Raw genomic sequence first — 22,074 nt, forward strand, 5'->3', positions numbered from 1 at the left:
TGATAAGAAAATTTATTCTTATATGTTTTTGATCATTATAAATTATATGCCCTTTACCTTATGGTAATGGATTTGAAGAGATACAATATTAAAAATATATCTACCTTTCTATATTGTTTCTTGCTTATTTTATATTTGTCTGAGTCTATGTTGGATATATTTACTCTTGATCATCATTCACAGTGTTACACTTTAAGGTAATTGCCCAGCATACTTGCAGTGAGCATAGCATAAAGTAAGGACCTGTCAAAACGCTATGTTGTACATCTGAAATTTCTGTAACATTGTGATCAACCATACTTCAAATAAAACCCCATAATTTCCCAATTAAAAAGCTTTTATTACCTACAGAAAGTAGCAAGGTTTTAAATATTATTAATAGGTTGCCCTCACATAAAATATAAAATATAATATAGTATAAAATATTAGAGCAAAAAATATAAATATTTTTCTTAGTTTTATTCTTACTGTTTTTGTCACAATGTCTATTTCAGATTTTTTCTTGTATAGTTCTTGCTTTTATTCAAGAGAAAATATCTGGAGATTATTCCTTTACATACCACATATTTGTTTTCTTATTAAAAATAGAAGAAAGCATATTTTACTTAAAAATCCCACTTGAAAATTAAAAAAAAGAAGATTTTCAACTGTGTCTAGGACTTTTGCTTTTAAACACTGTTTTATTTAAAGAGCTGCTACAATTCTGAGAGAACTATAAAAGTCTGTTTAAAAACATTATAATGTAAAACGGACAGAGAAGGACAATGAGATATTTAATTTACCATGCACAGCTATTGCTGTGAAGAATGGGTAATATATATCAATGGTAATATATGGAGAAATAACACAGGTGAATAGCAGAGACAATAAATCTCCTTACCACAGGACTTGTCTTAGGCATTCCTCTGATTAATAAATAAAATAATTTTAGGCCATATGAAGCTGACTTGAAACCCTCTGGTTTATGGCAGTATACAATCAGTTATGATTTAAACAATATAGCCCATTTAAAAAAATATATCAACAAAGAGATAAATCCTTAGGTGAATATTTAGACCATTATTCATTACAAAGGTTTTGTCTTTATTGATTCTCATTACTGGAAGTCATGGATTTGATCTTCTCTTCCACTCTGTAAAGACATTATATATGTTATATAAAGCACATAACGTGAAAATAAGCTTACTGCCCATTATTAGGAAGATATTAATATGTTATGATGCATTCATACAACAGAAACAATGAAGCCTACATAAATCAAAATGAACAACCATCATGTGTTTCCCTGCCCACCTAGATCTGCTCGTTTATTTGTCCAGCTTGAACTTTACCATGTATTATAAAATAAAAAGAAAAACAAATGACACACAATCTATTTTTCAGTCAAATTTCATTCTTCAGTTATAGAAATAGAGTAGAATTAAGGAGTTGGAAGAAGAAACTGTTTTTGTGCTGTCTGTTTCACATACATGCACACACACACACACACACACACAAACACACACACACACACACACACACACACATTCTCCAGTCTCTCTCTCTTCCTTCCTACCCACCTCTCATTCTTACCTTTTCAGTACCGTAAGATAACACCTCAGGGCACTGCGAACCTGGAAATGCACTCTGTAGCTAATACTTGAAGTACACATTATGGCAAAACGTGGAGTGAGCCCTTTGAACTCATGGGTCCTGAGAAACAGTGGTTCTAATTCTATACTCAATATTAATTACATTTATAACATCAGTTAAAAGATCTTTGTAGTTTTCTGTCATTTGAAGTTTTCTTTTCCAAAAACTAAGATATGCAATATTATTTTAACTGTAAAAAGTACTTATGTATATAACACTGCTGTTATATTTGTCTCTTCAAAATCAAGCTCTAATATAGGTACATGGATATACTAACATAAACAAGAAATAGCCTTGCTCTGACAAATCATATAATCTAGTAAGAGAAACAATTTTTAAAACAAAATTACAAATTCAGGTGGCAAAGATGTTCATCATCATTAGCCATCAAGGAGAGTCAAATCAAAACCACATTGAGATACCACGTTATACCAGTTAGAATGGCCAAAACTAACAAGACAGTAAACAACATGTGTTGGAGAGGATGTGGAGAAAGGGGAACCAACCCTCTTACACTGTTGGTGGGAATGCAAGTTGGTGCAGCCACTTTGGAAAACAGTGTGGAGATTACTTAAGAAATTAAAAATAGAGCTTCCCTATGACCCTGCAAATGCACTACTGGGTATTTACCCCAAAGATACTGATATAGTGAAAAGAAGGGCCGTCTGTACCCCAATGTTCATAGCAGCAATGCCACAGTCACCAAACTGTGGAAAGAACCAGATACCCTTCAGCGGATGAATGGATAAGAAAGATGTGGTCCATATATACTATGGAGTATTATGCCTCCATCAGAAAGGATGAATACCCAACTTTTGTATCAACATGGAATGGACTGGAAGAGCTTATGCTGAGTGAAGTAAGTCAAGCATCATATGGTTTCACTTACCTGTGGAGCATAAGGAATAATATGGGACATTGGGAGATGGAGAGAAGTGAGGTGGGTGAAATTGGAGGGGGAGACAAACCCTGAGAAACTGTGGACTCTGAGAAACAAACTGAGGGTTTTGGAGGGGGGTTTGGGTGTGCCTGGTGGTGGGTATTAAGGAGGGCACGTATTGCATGGAGCCCTGGGTGTGGTGCATAAACAATGAATTTTGGAACATCAAAAAGAAATAAAATAAAATGGAAAAAAAGGGTTAAAAAATTAACACTATAAACATATTAATATATAAACATAAAAAAGTGCAGCTTAGAAGAATAAAGTATATTAAAGATCATTTCCACTTCTTTAACAATTAACTACTGATAAAATTCATATCCTATATATGTATATATATAAATAATATCATATGCATATATCAGAAATTATATATGTGTTTTCTGATATATTTGTATAAATTAGTACTAATATTTATCCTAGTGAGCTTAAAGAATTAGTGAATATATGAACAATTGACTTCCAGTATGTAATTCATACTCTCGGAGCATCTTCAGAAACAGTCAATTTTTATGTGCAAATAAAACATGTTAGTGAACTACGATTATTCTTTGTATATTCATATTTCGGCAACACATATAGATTCCTGAGTTAATTAAGGTTTTACTGAAAACCTTGGAATGCATTATTGGGGAAGCAGGATTATCATGTAGTTATATATAAATCCACCTTATAGCAGACAATCTTTTTCTACCATGTGCAATAGTAATTTGCCTTTGTTAAAAAAAAAAAATCAGAATTGCCTAATCCTGAAGCTTTTTTAAGAAAAAAGTTCAGAATATAATGACTGCATATAACTTAGAATGAATATATGCATATATGTGTATATATACATACATTTCCATTTATTTAACAGTTTTCTACATATTTCATATTGACATTCTATTTTAATGAAATTCCAAAGCCTTTTCTTAGATGAGTTGTATACTGGATTTCAATCTTATCTGCAATTATTATAGCTTATTTTCCCTTTTTAAGACTTCAATACAATTTTATTAGGCATTTATGATTCTGTGTTTTTATTTTGAAATAGTTCTTTGATGCTCTTACCTGCTAAAATTTTAAGGTATATTTTTCACAGAGTGTCTTTCAGGGAATTAAGGCCATTCTTTCTACATGAGCTCTTGTTCAAAATATGGACTCACCAAAAAGACGGCTCATATGCAGTAATTGAAGTAAAGACAAAAGAAAATTATATATACATGGAAAATGAGGAAAAGATGTATTATATCAGCAACATATATAATTCCATGCCTTCTTAAATAAGGAGTAGTAAATAGAATAGGAATGGGGTGATATAGAAATCTCAGTCACTCAATTGACTTTATTTTTTAGTGATACAAAATTTAAATTATTCAAGTTGAAGCTATTAAATATTCATAGTGCTTCATATTATAAAGTTATTGATTAATGTCTTTGGTAAAGAACACTATTATCTCTGATTACATCAAGGTCATCCTGAGGAACAGGACCAAGGCACAAAGTTTTATATATGGAAATATGAGAGGCTAATACATAATTCATATTTAACAGATAACATAAAGGTTAACCCCTTGGAGAATTTGAAGATAATACTCATGTTCTTCTGACAATTCTTTATACTGGCAATTTGGAAAATGCCAGTGTTTTATTACTACCTATTCTTGTACTATGACATGAATTAATGCATACCTGCCTCACTATTCCTATGGGCAAAAAAAGAATTTGAATTATGTACAAGAGAGAGATTTTACAAAACTAAACGAGCCAAAGTACTTTTCCTCTGTATACCCATTAAAGACACTCTGAGTGTAGTCCCTCTTACTTTTAGAGAAAATTGGTTCTTCATTTTCACATTCTCCCAGATATCTGTTAAACATTCTATGCCCACTGAAAGAATGAAGATATTTTGGGATCAATTCACATTTTGGAACCATATACATACTAAGCATAACTGAAATATTTCAACTTTAACGGTTTAGGCATATACTCTCAATAAAAAAAAATCAGAAAACTTAATTCTAGTAAGTTTAAATGGCTTAAGGTTTCTACAGTGCACATATTGCTGTTTTATGAAAAATGTTAAACTCTGTGTCATGATTTTTCTCACATATACAAATGAAAATGATGTGAACTATAAGATTTGGTAAGGGGATGAGATAATGCAAGGAAAAGGAGTTGGCACATTTTTTTTTCATTGTATAAATAGTAGCTCCTCTTTTGGTGGAGGAAATGAATCCAGGATCTCAGCCTCCAGAATTCCTTTCTCTTTCTACTTCATTGCCTTACCACATTTAAGTCAATGAATCTGTCAGTGACACTGGGTAACTGTCTCCCAAACTCATATGTTGTTGTTAAAACAATGGGAGATAGAGCCAGTTATAAAATAAGGGTTATATTTTTTCTTTGGGAACATTTTCATTGACATTCCTGTATGATTTTAAATTATGAATTAATTTCAAATATGGTATGAATGGAAGTTCTAAATCCAAAAACCATGAAATCCTTTTTTTTTTTTTCTCACATCTCAGAACCTATCCATCACCCCACCCCACTGATAGTATCTTGAAAATACAATGACATTCTGGCCACTTTTTGCCACTTCCATGCAACCATCACTGTTTATCATCTGGCTTATTATTTTGTATTTCATTTTACTTTTTAATTTTTTTTAGAGAGAGGGAGAGGGGCAAAGGGAGAGAGAAAGAACCTTAAGCTGGCTGCACACTCAGTGTGGAGCCCCTTGCAGGACTTGATCTCATGACCCTGAGATCATGACCTAAGCTGGAATCTAGAGTTGGACACTTAACGATTGAGCCACCCAGGCACCCAATCATTTAGCTTATTATAGCAGCCTGCAAACAGATGTCTTCGATATTGCACCAGGCATTCTTCAGTATATTCTCAAAACAGTAACTTATTTAATTACTTTAAAACCCAAATAAAATTATGACCCTCTTTTGCATAAAATATTTCAATGATTTTCATTTTCCTCATTGCAAGAGCCAGAAATTATACAGATGTTTTATATGGACTCTCTGACTTTTGTGTGAACTGTTCTCCTTATCCTGGGTCATTTCCTCCTTTCAGTTTCAGGTGCAATAGTTTTGTTATTATTATTTTTTTCCATTTTATTTATTTTTTCAGCGTAACAGTATTCATTCTTTTTGCACAACACCCAGTGCTCCATGCAAAACGTGCCCTCCCCATTACCCATCACCTGTTCCCCCAACCTCCCACCCCTGACCCTTCAAAACCCTCAGGTTGTTTTTCAGAGTCCATAGTCTCTTATGGTTCGCCTCCCCTCCCCAATGTCCATAGCCCCCTCCCCCTCTCCCAATCCCACCTCCCCCCAGCAACCCCCAGTTTGTTTTGTGAGATTAAGAGTCATTTATGGTTTGTCTCCCTCCCAATCCCATCTTGTTTCATTTATTCTTCTCCTATCCCCCTACCCCCCCATGTTGCTTCTCCATGTCCTCATATCAGGGAGATCATATGATAGTTGTCTTTCTCTGATTGACTTATTTCACTAAGCATGATACGCTCTAGTTCCATCCACGTCATCGCAAATGGCAAGATTTCATTTCTTTTGATGGCTGCATAGTATTCCATTGTGTATATATACCACATCTTCTTTATCCATTCATCTGTTGATGGACATCTAGGTTCTTTCCATAGTTTGGCTATTGTAGACATTGCTGCTATAAACATTCGGGTACACGTGCCCCTTCGGATCACTATGTTTGTATCTTTAGGGTAAATACCCAGTAGTCCAATTGCTGGGTCATAAGGTAGTTCTATTTTTAACATTTTGAGGAACCTCCATGCTGTTTTCCAGAGTGGTTGCACCAGCTTGCATTCCCACCAACAGTGGAGGAGGGTTCTCCTTTCTCCGCTAAAATTAACAAGTCAGGAAATGACAGATGCTGGCGAGGATGCGGAGAAATAATTTTGTTATTATTAAACACGGCAGTAGGTTTGATTTGTTCCATATGTTCTTCACGTCTTTGGTCAGATGCTATATTTTCTGTGAGACTTTCCATGGCCATTTTATTAAAATGTTCAAATTCTCTGTGCTCCATAGACAGTTACAATGCTTAATTTTTTACCATAACACTTAGTACCACTAATACACTATATATTTTACATTCTTACTTTTATATGGTATCCTCACTAGAATAATAGTTACAGGATAGAGGTTTCCATAGACTTTTTCGGTGTTGTATCCCAAAGGACTAGAGCATTACCTGTTAATAAGCAGTTGTTTAAAGAATAAACTTGGAATAGTTACATTCATGGTTCAGAGATATAATATACTAACTAAAAAAGTAATGAACTTTAGAGTTATATATACTAGACTACGCATCCCATTTTCACCATTTACAATTACACCACCCTAAACAAATCATCTGCAATCTCCATTTCTTAGTTTCCACATAACCAGTTTGTAGGAAGTATTGTCCGCCCTAGAGTACTGCCAAAAGTAATATTGAGATAATGTATAAACATAGTTAGCATCTGGTTGGACAGTGAATAAATGTTAAAAAATTATAGACTTTTTTTTTTTTTGCTAGGAATAGTGAATATGGGACAGGAATTCAGATTGCAAAATACTCTAGGAATAATTGAATGGGTCATGTTCTTATAACACTCCGTAACCCAGGAAGTAAAATCGATGTGTGGTATAGAGCTCCTCCCTCCCTTCATCTCCCTTCTGAGAACCGATAGCATTTAGTAACTAACATTTCTTAACCAAAGGATTTATTTATCACAAAATTATTCTCCATGCTCGAGCCTCTGAAATGAGTTCTTACCATGTGTTTTCACTTTTGCCATTACTTTTCCAATATATTATGAACTGAAGCCAGAAATTTTGTTAGAACAAAACATAAAAAAAATATTTTCTCCTTCTAGGATGTTCCACTAATGCCTTGCTACCAAGGATATTCTCAGTAAACCTGTGAATAAATGACTTACTCACATGTTCTGGCTCAGTGCATATTCAGATAACCTCACATCATAATGCATAATGAATTACTTAGGATCTTCCACTTCGGGATTATTTTCTTCATATTGTTTATAAGGAGATATCCAACAACTTATATATGTGGTTCTTCTTCCAGGAGATGACTTTCTTGAAACTAAACTACAGGGTGTATTGTAAAACCCTTTTCTTGATTTCTGCCATACATTTGTACTTCATCATTTCTATTTTGTCTAAAAATCTCCTCTTTCTAAGCTAATAAGCAAACAAATGAACAAACAATAACAGATTAAAATGCTTATTTACTTTTAAAGCACCAAGACAAAACAGTCTAGGAATCACTGAAAGACTTTAGAGCAATGTCCCAAACATCTGTGCTAAAGTTTAATACCCAACAGCCTTTATTCCACTATATTCTGGATATCAGAGAAACATAGGATCTAGACCCAAGGCTAGTCATTTATTTTGTTATTTTTCTATTCATAGCAATGTCATAAAGAAAAACAACAATAACAACCTTCATGTGTTAGCCACACAGCTATAAATAAAACAGTATCAATTCAATTGAAGGCCACATGGGAACTCTTATCAAATTCCCTTCTCTACACATAGAGGAAACAATAACTCTAAATTTGGTAGTAACATATTGCTATAATTATTTATAAATTTACCATATGTTCAAATATCCATACACACGACTGAACAATAACCATGTTTTTAAAAGTTAAAAATGTATATGTCCATCTACATCTTGCTTTGCTTTGTTCCATGTTACATTAATGATATTCATCCATGCTGACACATAAATCTTATCCATTATTTTAAATTCTGTTTAATATTGCATTTAAATGAAAATATCACAATACAGTAATCCATTGTTTTTGTCACTGTATTGTCATTTAGGTTTCTTTTTATTTATTTTTATTTTTATTTATTTGACAGACAGAGATCACAAGTAGGCAGAGACGCAGGCAGAGAGAGAGGAGGAAGCAGGCTCCCTGCTGAGCAGAGAGCCCAATGCAGGGCTCAATCCCAGAACCCTGGGATCATGACCTGAGGTGAAGGCAGAGGCTTTAACCCACTGAGCCACCCAGGCGCCCCTGTCATTTAGGTTTCATTAGTTTTTTTTTCTATTGCAAAAAATGACTGCTATGTGTGTGTGTACACACACACACACACACATATATGTGTGTGTGTGTGTATATATATATATATATATTTCAGAACTTCTTTATTTTCATGATCACTTTGGACAGCTATAAAAAAGTACCACAGACTGAGTGGCTTATAAACAACAAAATCTTAGGGGCATCTGGGTGGCTCAGTCATTAAGTGTCTGCCTTCAGCTCAGGTCATGATCCCAGGCTCCTGGAGTTGAGCCCTGCATAGGTCTCCCTGCTCAGCAGGAAGCCTGGTTCTCCCTCTCCTGCTCCCCCTGCTTGTATTCCATCTCTCTCGGTCTCTTTCTGTCAAAGTCTTTAAAACAAACAAACAAACAAACAAACAACAACAACAGAATTTTATTGCTCACAGTTCTAGAGGCTAGAAGTACAAGATCAGGGTGTCAATATGGTTGAGAGCCCTCTTTCAGGTTGCAAACTGTCAACTTCTTTTATACGCATGTGCTTGGGCACAGAGAGATCTCTTTGGGAGTCTCTTTCATAAAGGTACCGATCCCATTCCTAATCTCATTATCCCTCCCAAAGCTCCATCTCCTAACACCATCATCTTGGGAATTAAAATTTCAACATACAAATTTTGAGAGGGCATAAACAATCATTCCATTGCAGATATATACTAAGGACTGTAATGTCTTTTATACCACGGTGAATCCTCTCAGTCAACCTTTTGTTTCAATCATGGTCTTCCTTATTTACAATTTTCATGTAGACTTTGTTCCGCTTCATAAAAAAAATGCAACCAATAGTATCTGTCCCAGGACCAGGGAAGACTTCAGTTTGTGTTAGAAATTCTCAAATAATGCTGAAGGGATTTCTGGAAAATTTTTCTTTGATACTTACATATGCACCATTCAGACATATAGGCAAGTTAACACTCATGAGGCAATACTTGAATAATGGAACCCCTAGAGTCAATGGATAAATACTTCCCTCTTTGTTTAATTTCAGTGAATGATCCTGGAGTATCCAATTAACTCACTTGATAGTATGTTCTAGATTTGACTCTCTCTTCCCCTGGTACATTCATCCTGTTCCTCATTTCTTCTCCACAGTCACATTCCCACACTCACACAGTCTGTGCCCTGGGTGGAATGGTAGAGGTCATCCAAGGATGAAATGGCATATGTACATTTTTTCTCTAAATTAGTTGTACTGATTTATACTCTAATCAGCAGTTTATAAAGTCCTTCCTTACAGCTGAGATATGGGCTCATGACCCTCACTCTACATGTCTAGAGAATATCTCTTCTCTGAACATCAGCTCATTTGCAACTTATTTGAATGCCAAACAGGCATCTCAAACTTAACAAGTAAAACAGAATTTTTGATCTGTATTTGTTCAGTTCTGTTTCTATCCCAGTAATTTTCCACTTTGGAATTTGTGCCGTCATTAACCCATTTTCTGAGGCTCCAAACATGGAGTCATCATTAGCTCTTTTATATGCACCACCCCAAACAATTAGAAAATCTATTCCATTTCACCTTTAACCAGACTGCAAATCTGTCATCTCATATGTGAACTACTAAAATACCTTCCTAATACATCTGTCTGCTGCCATTATCCTTCGTTCAATCTCTTCTCCAAAAAACAACCAAAGTTATATTTCAAGGTATACTTCAGATCACGGTAGTCTCCTTTCTACCTGGTATTTCTCTCTCTCTCTCTCTTTGTTTTTAATAGGTTTTTAGTTGATTTTTTTTTAAGATTTTATTTATTTATTTGACAGAGAGATCACAAGTAGGCAGAGAAGCAGGCAGTGAGAGAGTGAGAGAGGGAAGCAAGCTCCCTGCTGAGCAGAGAGCCTGATGTGGGGCTCGATCCCAAGACCCTGAGATCATGACCTAGGCCAAAGGCAGAGGTTTAACCCACTGAGCCACCCAGGCGCCCCTCTACCTGGTATTTCTTTCACACTTTTATAAAACCAAAGATCTAATCTGGTTCCTGACTACTTCACCCATCTGTCTCTTACCACTTTCTGCCTTGATTACTCTGCCCTGTATCACCATCTTTCTTCCCCCGCCACAGAGCCTTAAGACTTAGTCCTCCATTTGTGAGAAATGCACTGCTATAAGACATTTCTTCTTTATAGTGCCCTCCTCAGCAACCATTCAATATTTTAGTGTCATTGCAACATGATTTCACTGTGCAACAATTATCACTAACCTGTACACATTTAACTCATTTTTCTCAATCTTATCAACTAACTAAACCTTCAGTAGAATCCAGGTGCTTTCTTTATACTGGTTAGAGTGTAAGCCCAGGTCTAGCATAAGATCAGCCATACAATTAATGGCTATTTGGGATTGAATAAAAACAAAAGTATAACCTTGGGATCCATTCTTGTTATGATAATGTGTGTTCATTATCAATGAAATTATATGTAGTAGGAAATTTTCATTAAAATGAATTAAGTATCAATAAATAGTACAAGCCATTGTTGCATATACTATTAAATATTTAAGTATTTGGATAACACACTTAAAATATACACTTATTGTGTGCAATAAAGTGAATTCTAGGGGCTCCTGGGTGGCTCTGTGAGTTCAGCATCACTCTTGATTTCAGCTCAGGTCATGATCTCAGGGTCCTGAGATGAAGCCACACATGAGACTCTGTACTCAACAGGGAGTCTGCATAAGATTCTCTCTCTCCTGGTGCCTGGGGGGCTCAGATGTAAAGTATCTGCCTTTGGCTCATGTCATGAGCCCAGGGTCCTCGGATCAAGTTCTGCATAGGGCTTCCTGCCTGGCAGGAAGCCTGCTTCTACCTCTCGTACTCCCCCTGCTAGAGTTCCCTCTCTTGCTCTATCTCTCTCTGCCAAATAAATAAATAAAATCTTAAAAAAACCAAAAAACCCTCTCTCTTCCTCTGGCCCTCTCACCTGCTCTCTCTCTCTCTCTCAAATAAATAAATCTTTAAAAAAGTAAAGTGAAGTCTATGAAAAAATATATGTATATATAATTTAGGTAAGTGTTTCAATATTTCACTATTAGTAAAAATGGGCATTTATTCATTTTATCCCTTTTAATTACCTTTTTTCTTTTCATTTTACATTTATGAATTTTTTGATATCTTTTAGTATAAACAAAAGGTTTCCTTATTTATTCAATTTATATTCGAAACACATTTGAGTCATTCCAAATGGTGAAAATATGTATCTCACCAGTGCAGCCAATAAGTACTCAATTTAGTTTTTTCGAAGAACACATGAAGTAATTATAAAAACGGAACTATACTGAGTCAAAAAGCAAGTATTGCCATATTTTATCAATTTGGTAAACATCAAAATGTCTGACAATACCAGATATTGGTGACGTGGAATATGATTCTTATGAATCAATACAACCACTTTATTTAACAGTCAATACTAAAGGTGTGCAAGCTCTCCCAGTGAGCAATTTTACTTCTAGGTATACATCTGCCTGAATGCATGTAAAATCATATCCATACTAGAACTACTAATAACATCAACATTTTCAGGTAAAATGGCTATCAAGATTAAAATTGATAACTGAAGACTGTTCACACAATTGGATAATATATGTCCACAAAAAATGTAAAAATATAAAATACAACAGCAAACAAAACTAAACCATATATCTCCATGGGAACAAGTAATAAAATTATAAACAATTGTAAGAAAAAATGCTACAAAAGTTAGTGTAGAAGTGACCTCAAGGGGAAATACAAGGGACCTAGGGCTGAGGAAGAACAGAGCTAGAGTTGCTGTGGTTACTGACAATGGTCTTTTTGTTGTTGTGTGTAATGACTCCATGAATTTTTTCTACATCACGTAATTCAATTTAAGCTTATTGAAAAATATTAATGATCTATTCAAGAAATAGTGAAATAAAAAATTGCATGTTAGGGCCCTAAAGAAGTTTATGTAATTTTAAATCGCTATTGATTTAAAATTGTAGGTCTGAAGGCCCAGTTTTTACATCACTTAATGAACACCACTCCATCTTCCATCTCATTAAAAAAAAATAGCTCCCATTCTGTCAGTTGTCTTTTGTTAATAGCCAAACTATGGAAAGAACCTAGATGTCCATCAACAGATGAATGGATAAAGAAGATGTGGTATATATACACAATGGAATACTATGCAGCCATCAAAAGAAATGAAATCTTGCCATTTGCGACGGCGTGGATGGAACTAGAGCGTATCATGCTTAGTGAAATAAGTCAATCAGAGAAAGACAACTATCATATGATCTCCCTGATATGAGGACATGGAGAAGCAACATGGGGGGTTAGGGGGATAGGAGAAGAATAAATGAAACAAGATGGGATTGGGAGGGAGACAAACCATAAATGACTCTTAATCTCACAAAACAAACTGGGGGTTGCAGGGGGGAGGTGGGATTGGGAGAGGGGGAGGGGGCTATGGACATTGAGGAGGGTATGTGCTATCGTGAGTGCTGTGAAGTGTGTAAACCTGGCGATTCACAGACCTGTACCCCTGGGGATAAAAATACATTATATGTTTATTAAAAAAAAAAAAAATTTGGAAGGGGAGGCGAACCATAAGAGACTATGAACTCTGGAAAACAACCTGAGGGTTTTGAAGGGTCAGGGGTGGGAGGTTGGGGGAACAGGTGGTGGGTAATGGGGAGGGCACGTTTTGCATGGAGCACTGGGTGTTGTGCAAAAACAATGAATACTGTTATGCTGAAAAAATAAATAAAATGGGAAAAAAATAGCTCCCTTCTCAGTAAACTCTTCATATTACGTGTAATTTGACCAATTGTACTCTTTAGAAATAGTTTTTACTTTGTTGTATTTATTACTGTCTTGGTCAGAGGCAGAAGGCAAAATCACCTTGGATCATGAGGAGAATTTAATAAATAGACATTTTACAGAGGTATGAGCAGGAGGAAGGGGGCAAAGGATGGGAGAGTCTCCCAGTATGGGCACCGGAAAGGCAACTTCCCAGACCTGAGATTAATTGATATTAGGAGAGCCCAGAGAAAGATGAAATGCTTTGAAGTGAACAGTAGGAAGAAAATGATATTTGTGAAAGGATACAGTGAACAGCAGTTTTGTAGGCTTGGAGTGGAAATATGTGGAAGATTTACCTTAGTCTCTCTGTCATTTCCCTCACCAGTAAAACCCAGTTAGAACAGTAATGCAGGAGAAACTGGGTGATCAGACCTCAGTCTATTAGGGAAGAGAATGGATTAGATAGACACACAGCTCATGGGTCTTCACAATGGAAATCCATCAGTTATAAGAGTTAATATATGTTCCACAAATAGTAAGTGTTGATTATTTTTTGAACTTACAAAAACTCTACATATTTTGTACACAGTAGCTTTTTTTATTTCTCAAGTTGTTCAGAATATAAATGTTTTGTGATTTTGAGACCTTTCCATATATGTCTAAAAGTATTCATACTTGCTTTTCCTGGGGCCATTTATTTTTTCTAATTTATATTTTTCACTTCCAGTGTCCATCAGTAAGATGAATTCTTGGTTAACACATATATTAAAGGCTAATGAACCATTCTTGGGAATGGAAATTTCATAGAAACAAGTTCTCTTCAGGTAACTGGCATTGAAAAACATCATCAGAGAATGATAAATTGCCAAGAATCATTTTCTGCTTTCGTAAAACTTTATGGAAACAGTCCATGACTTAATTGAGATTGAGAATTTTCCAGCATTTACAAAAAATTTATCACGTAGTGGAGGGTTCATATTTATTTATTCCAGGCTTCCATAAGACTTCTGGGTTGTTTCCTTGGTAAAGCAGTTTTACCAGATCATCCAGATTCTCTCTGGAGATACTTGGGAGCACATGTGTGCTCTGATGTTTACCTTCCCAACGCCTTATTCAGTCTTAAGGAGATGAAGTGATGATAGAGATAAAGAACAAAAACAGTATGTACACAGAATGAGGAATCGTAGGCATTCGTGGAGTTTATTCTTCTGTTATCAATGATAACAAATCATTTTGTCAGGCTTTTCTTCTTTTATGAAAAATGAAAGCACAGATAACTCTTGGATTTTATTTGTCCTCTTCCCCCCCCCTCAAAATACATGGTATGGATTTTGAGATCCTCTTCTTTTTCTAATTTCAATTTCTAATGTAAGTTCAGTGTTTTTTTTTTTCTTTTTTCCCATGAGTACTGTTTCACTATATATAGTTGAGGTGATTCATTAAGCATAATCTTTCCCATTTTATCTTATTTAGGATTACCTTATTTTCTTGATTCAAGAGATTACCCTATAGATGGCCAAAGTTCACTGAGAGGTCTTTGAAACATGGATTATAAGTTAAAAAATTTTAAATAGTTTGCTGAAAATATTGTTCTATAGGTCTTCAAAGGATTTTTCAAATTATGATTTCATTGAACTGAAACAGGGGTCTGAATCCTAATGTTTAGGGAAATTTCCCAATATTCCTACATAGAATTATGAAATATAATGACAGCTAATGTCATATTTTTATATTGTTACTGGTTAGAAGATTATAAGTATAAAATATATATAATTATATAAAATATAAGTATAAATCTACATTTAAATATTTCATAATTAAAATATAAACTATTGTCTATCTTGAGATTCTATAAATAAAAAATGTGAGTCCATAAATAATAATTAATTAGGCTAACAATTTTCCATATTATGTAAGATTAAATCTATTCCTTTCTGTAAGGAAAAAATATTAAGAAAAAGAGATTACCTTTAGTGCAGACATTAAATTTGAATATCATAAATTCAGATAAAATCTTAATACATGTGGCCTTCTCTTTACATGATTCATTTTTCTGCACTCTTGAAGAACTCCCACATCAGTACCTGGAGCTCTTCTGCAGATTCTGCACATGGTGTTATATACTTAGTCTCACTCTTCTTACACTAGTCCCTGTTCACATTTGGACCCTTAAACATTCTACATCTACACGTCTTAGCTCTTTCACAAATGCTATGGAGATTTTCCCCCTTCAGATATTATAACTTTTTACAGCTTCTCCCATGTTTAGGTCTCTGATTTTTTTTAGTATTTTTCCATGCTTTTATTTTTTTTTTTTTCAGCATAACAGTATTCATTGTTTTTGCACAACATCCAGTGCTCCATGCAACACGTGCCCTCCCTATTACCCACCACCTGGTTCCCCCAACCTCCCACCCCCACCCCTTCAAAACCCCCAGGTTGTTTCTCAGAGTCCATAGTCTCTCATGGTTCGCCTCCCCTTCCAATTTCCCCCAACCTCCTTCTCCTCTCCATCTCCCAATGTCCTCCATGTCATTTGTTATGCTCCATAAATAAGTGAAACCATACGATACTTGACTCTCTGCTTGACTTATTTCACTCAGCACAATCACCTCCAGTCCCGTCCATGTTGCTACAAAAGTTGGGTATTCATCCTTTCTTTCTTCTTTTTTAATAAACATATAATGTATTTTTATCCCCAGGGGTACAGGTCTGTGAATCACCAGATTTACACACTTCACAGCACTCACGATAGCACATACCCTCCCCAATGTCCATAAGTCCCTCCCCCTGGATGGAACTAGAGGGTATCATGCTTAGTGAAATAAGTCAATCGGAGAAAGACAACTATCATATGATCTCCCTAATATGAGGACGTGGAGATGCAACATGGGGGTTAGGGGAATAGAAGAAGAATAAATGAAATAAGATGGGATTGGGAGGGAGACAAACCATAAATGACTCTTAATCTCACAAAACAAACTGGGGGTTGCTAGGTCTCTGATTTTTAAAGATGATATGAATTTCAGTTTTAAACTTGAATGTAATTTGTGATATCCCCAATTTCACATATTTAATATTAAGGTGCAGGCTAGAAGAAACGCCAAAAATCCTATAAATCAGGGCGCCTGAGTGGCTCAGTGGGTTAAGCCTCTGCCTTCGGCTCAGGTCATGATCTCGGAGTCCTTGGATGGAGCCCTGCATCCGGCTCTCTGCGCGGCCTGCTTCCTCCTCTCTCTGCCTGCCTCTCTGCCTACTTGTGATCTCTGTCTGTCAAATAAATAAATTAATTAAAAATAAAATAAAATCTTTAAAAAAAATCCTATAAATCAATAGCTTCGACTGGGAAAAGGAAGTTACAATATCAAATTGTGAGTTAGTATACACACTCTAGTAGGGAGAACTCCCATCATATTATGGTGTATTATGTTTTTTTCCTGTAAGGTTTGATTTAAAAAAAAAAAAAAAGGACATCAAAACCTCTAACATTTGTGTCTTTTCATATTAAACATTTTTTTGTGAAAATCAGAATATAGAGGTTTTTTTTAGGAATATAATAATTAAAAATAGTATTAGAAAGCTTCAACTTTACTAATTTTCTTTCTATACCTTTGATTTTAATCACTTGTTATAGAAGAAAGTCTCCTATCAAGATTAGAAATTTGGAAGGAAACTAACACATTGAATGATCAAGTAACTTGAAAGAATTATAAATATGTTTATAAGCATAAAATCTGTGAGTAATCTTATAAGACTTAGAATCAATTTCTATTTCCAGATTTTGAGTCAAAGTTAACCATGGTGAATCTATTATACAAGATGTCACCTAACTTTACATTTTTGAAGAAGGTGTGTGTGTATACTTTTAATTTTGCATTTGCTTTCTGTGTTATGTAGCAAAGATAAAGAGGTTATACTATAATTATGGTTAAAATCTTATTGTTTTTAAAATAAATTACAGGAAAAGTCATAATAACAAGCCACATAATACTTAGCTCCTGAATATAAACAAAGTATAGAGTGGCATAAATCTTGCAAGCACAAAAGTGGCAAAAACAGCAAGATTTAGAGGTTCTAGTACAAGAGAGATATATAGCACCAACTGCAGTAACCTCAAAAATTTATATCACAAAATGTGCAGACTTGATCTTATTTTTCAGTCAGTGTGTTCTGTATGGAAGATGAACATGCTCATGACAATGGATTATGATTTAGAAAACTAGATCCTGCTCAGAGGAATATGAAATGTGATTATATACCGTACTTCTGTGCAAAATTTTAAACAGAATTTAATAAATCATTTTGAAACCTAGATATATTTGTGGAACAATGACATCACCTTTAAATTATGCGTGGTTTGTAAATGCACAAAATTAATAATGTCTTTTGTGTATATGTATTACTTTGGAAAGAAACTACTAAGAACTATTTTATCAGAAAAAACAGTCTTTGAAAATTTGTGTGCTACAGGGCAATTTTGTCACTTCCTTTTAATGGAATGTTCCATACTGAAAATGTCTAACTGCTCAGAAGAGGAATAGAGTATAAATTTATTATCTGAGAAAAGAAAATTAATTGACACAGGCCAAAAATGTAATGGAATTAGACCCATGTGGAATAACTGAGAACTTCAGGAACTGTATTTAGGCTCTATGGAATAATAAAATTACTTGCAGAAAAATTGAAATATGTCATTTTTGAACAAAGCTCGGGATTTCTCAAAGGGATGGGATATAAATTAATTAAGCCTTCTTTGTCTCCAAGACCATCTGGTCTAGAATAAAACGGAATATATCTCTTCAGGTACAAAACATATTTTGTGTTGGTTTTGTTATTGTTATTATTGTTTTAAGTAAATGCCATTATGGAGAGAATTGGCAATCATTGAAACACAGTATTGGGTTTTTTTTTTAAGATTTAGATATCAGGGCAATATGTAAGAAATTTATTCAGTCTAAAATGATTTATGGTTTTTGGTTGGTCATGTTCAAAGAACTGGAGGTGGAGACATCCATTCAATATGGAAAATTTGATGAGACTGATTATCAGGGAACTAATTTGATAGAAAAGTTAGCTAATTTCCAATAGCTCCATTTGCTATGAAAATGATTCAAAAATAAGCAGAAAAAAAGAAAAGAGGGGCACCTGGTTGGCTCAGTCATTAAGTGTCTGCCTTCGGCTCAGTTCAGGATCTCAGGGTTCTAGGATGAAGCCCCACTTCAGGCTCCTTGCTCAGCAGGGAGCCTGCTTCTCCCTCTCCCACTCCCCTTGCCTATGTTCCCTCTCTTGTTGTCTCTCCCTCTCTTTGTCAAATAAATAAATAAAATCTTTTTAAAAAAGAAAAGAAGCAGTAACAGCAAAAGCATGGTGTAGTAATGAGTTTGCCAGGTTTTGGTAAGCAGAATATGTAGTCCGATGTGGCTGAAGCCCAGTGAGAGTCACAGAGTTGTGGTGTAGATCATGGTTTAGAAGATCATTTGGTATTTTCAATCCCAATATTGCTTATATAAATGTAGACTGAATATTGGATAAATTGTTGGATACATTAGATTAGTGGTTTGGAAAGACATACCTCAGTCTATAATTTCTATTGTGTCTTCTGCTAATGATAATTTGTAAATCTGTGACTCATTTTCTTTAATTTGAACATTTCTGAAATTATGTCTCTGATATTTTCTAAATTATATAGTATAATGCTATTTAGCACACTGAATAATAACACTATTAACATAAAAGATAGCTTTTTTATGATTCTTAAACAAGATGAAAATTTAAATTTTAAACATGAAATCTTCTTGATTCAAATAAAGATATTTGATCACTTCTGTTCAATTTTTAATCCACTTCAAAATGTAAAAACAATGAAAACCAAGCAAAAAATATCTGAAAACTATTAAATTATAGGTTCTCACAAGACTTTGTTTTTCCAAAATGAGTTTTATAAATATCTAATTTATAGGTTAAGACAATGACTAGTAATGAAATTTCTGTTTTTACAGGTGTAGCTAATTCAGTCAGATCCACACTAGCTAACACTAAATAAGAGTAAGTTGCTTTCACCACAATATATGATTTTTTGCCCTGGAGATTTGAAATATAAATTATGTCAAAATTGTTCTTTTTCTTTGGAGATTTAGCCATGCAGTTTTACTCACTACCATGGACAGGTCAACTTCCAGAATATCCAGAGAATTTAGGATAATAGACGGAGGTGGCCTGGGCCCTAAAACATGGCAAATATCTATAGACTGTTGGCCAGTTGGAGAATTTACCTGGGAATGGTAGGTTACACTTACCAGAATCCTGAGAAACACAGACTTCTTTCCACAATTCAATGGGTAATAATTATGGGAATTTGAGGGCAAAACTTAACGCATCAGTTCAGGGATTATCAGGATCCAGAACAGAATGAATTGTTGGTTAAAGGTGGATCCAGAAATGGCTCAGCTAATGAGGAACTATTATTACTCCTTTCAAATATAAAATGAATGCGCTCCTATAATTTATGTCACAGTCCCAAACCGAGAGTGGAAAATCATATTGGGTAACCTGGCCTTTGACTCCAAAGCATTCTTTTTTCCCACTATATTGTCTAAATAATGAATAATAAAACACCATTATTTTTAAAAATCACTCAAAATATTCTCTATGTGAAGCACTTCAAATATATATTCACATGCATGTAGACATATAGTAAATTCATTTCCAACTGGTGCTTTCTACTTTAGATGGCTATTAATTATTGATTAAAAATTTTTACTACAGGGAAACCTATTCAAATTGTCTATTTTTCCTTTGTGAGTTTTGGTTGCTTGTGTCTTTCAAGAAATTACTTCCGTTCATCTAGGTTATCAAATTTAGCAGCATAGTGTTGCTCAGAATTCTTCTGTTATCCTTTGAACGTCCAGAGTATCAGTGGTGATGATCCCTCTTTTATTTCAAACAATAATTGTGTCTTCTCTCTTCTTAATTTACCTGGCTCAAGGTTTGTCAGTTTTTACCTTGCCAAAGAATCTACTTAATTGACTTGATTTTTCTCTATTGATATTCTGTTGTCAATTTCACAGATTTCTACTCTAATTTTTAAATTATTTTTTTTTTTTACTTTTGCTTAACTTTTGTTTTAATTTGTTCTTTCATTTCTTAAGGTGGAAGCTTAGGTTATTAATTTTAGATTTTTTTCTTTCAAATATGTGCTTTCATTCAATATTATAAATTTCCCTATAAGCCCTGCTTTAACAGCATCCAACAAATTTTCAAAAGCTCTAATTTCAGTTTCACTTAGTTTCAAATATTTCAAAATTTTTTAAAATATTTTATTTATTTATTTGACAGACAGAGATCACAAGTTTTTTTTAATGGAATGTTCCATACTGAACATACTGAACACAAGGCAGAGAGGCAGGCAGAGAGAGAGGGGAAAGCAGGCTCCCCATCAAGCAGAAAGACCAATGTGAGGCTGGGTCCCAGGACACTGAGATCATGACCTGAGCCGAAGGCAGAGGCTTTAACCCACTGAGTCACCTAGGAGCTCCAACTCAACTATGTCTTGACTGATTTTCTGCCTGCTGGATATTTTAATTACTGATAGAATACTTTTGAAGTTTCTAGCTGTAATAGTGGTTTCATCTATTTCTTCTTGTAGTTTATCAGTTTTTGTCTTGCATCTTTTGGCAGTCTATTGTTAGGCACATATACATTAAGAGTTGCTGTATCTTTTTTTCATAATGATCCTTTCATTGTTATGTAATGTCCTCTTTATCACTGATAATATCCCTTGCTCCTGACTCAGTTTGTATGAAATTGATATAACTACTCTAGGTTTCTTTTCATTAATGTTGGCATGGCATATCTTTCTTCGTCCCTTTATTTTTAATCTGTCTCTGCCTTTATGTGTAAGGTGCGTTTTTATAGACAACATATACTTACTTAGATTTTGTTTTTTATCTACTCTACAGTCTTTGTCTTTTAATGGATGTATTTAGATCATTGATGTTTAAGTTATTAGTGATATATTTGAAATAATATTTACTATGTAGGTTGTCTTTATTTTTGTTTTTTTTCCTCATTTTTTCTGCATCTCTCATTTTAATTGAGCATTTTATATAATTCCATTTTTTCTTCTCTATTATCATATCAATTAAACTTTTATTTTTTAAAATCATTTTGTTGTGGTTGTCCTTGGGATTGAGATATACATTCTACGACTAAAGCTAGTACACCTCAAATAATATACCACTTCATACATATGCAAGTCCTTTATAATAGTATTAAGAAATCCCTTCTTCCCATGAATCATAACAATTATAATATTCATTATTCATTTATCCATAAGATATCATCACTGAATACACAGCTGCTATGGTTGTCTTGAGCAAACTCTTACCTGTTGTTTGATTAAAAGTAAAACAATAAAATATTTTAATTTACCTTTATTTATTCTTTAGGTAATGTTCTTCCCTTGTGTATGTAAATATGAGTTTCTGACCTATATCATTTTCCTTCTTCCTGAAGAACTTTTTTCCAATATTTTCTGCAAGGCAGATCTACTGATGAAAAGTTCCTTTAATTTTTGTTTCTCTGAAAAATTCATAATTTGTCTTTCAATTTTGAAAGATAATTTCACATGACACAG

Source organism: Meles meles, chromosome 3 (genome assembly GCF_922984935.1).
Source record: "Meles meles chromosome 3, mMelMel3.1 paternal haplotype, whole genome shotgun sequence".
Taxonomy (NCBI): Eukaryota; Metazoa; Chordata; class Mammalia; order Carnivora; family Mustelidae; genus Meles; species Meles meles.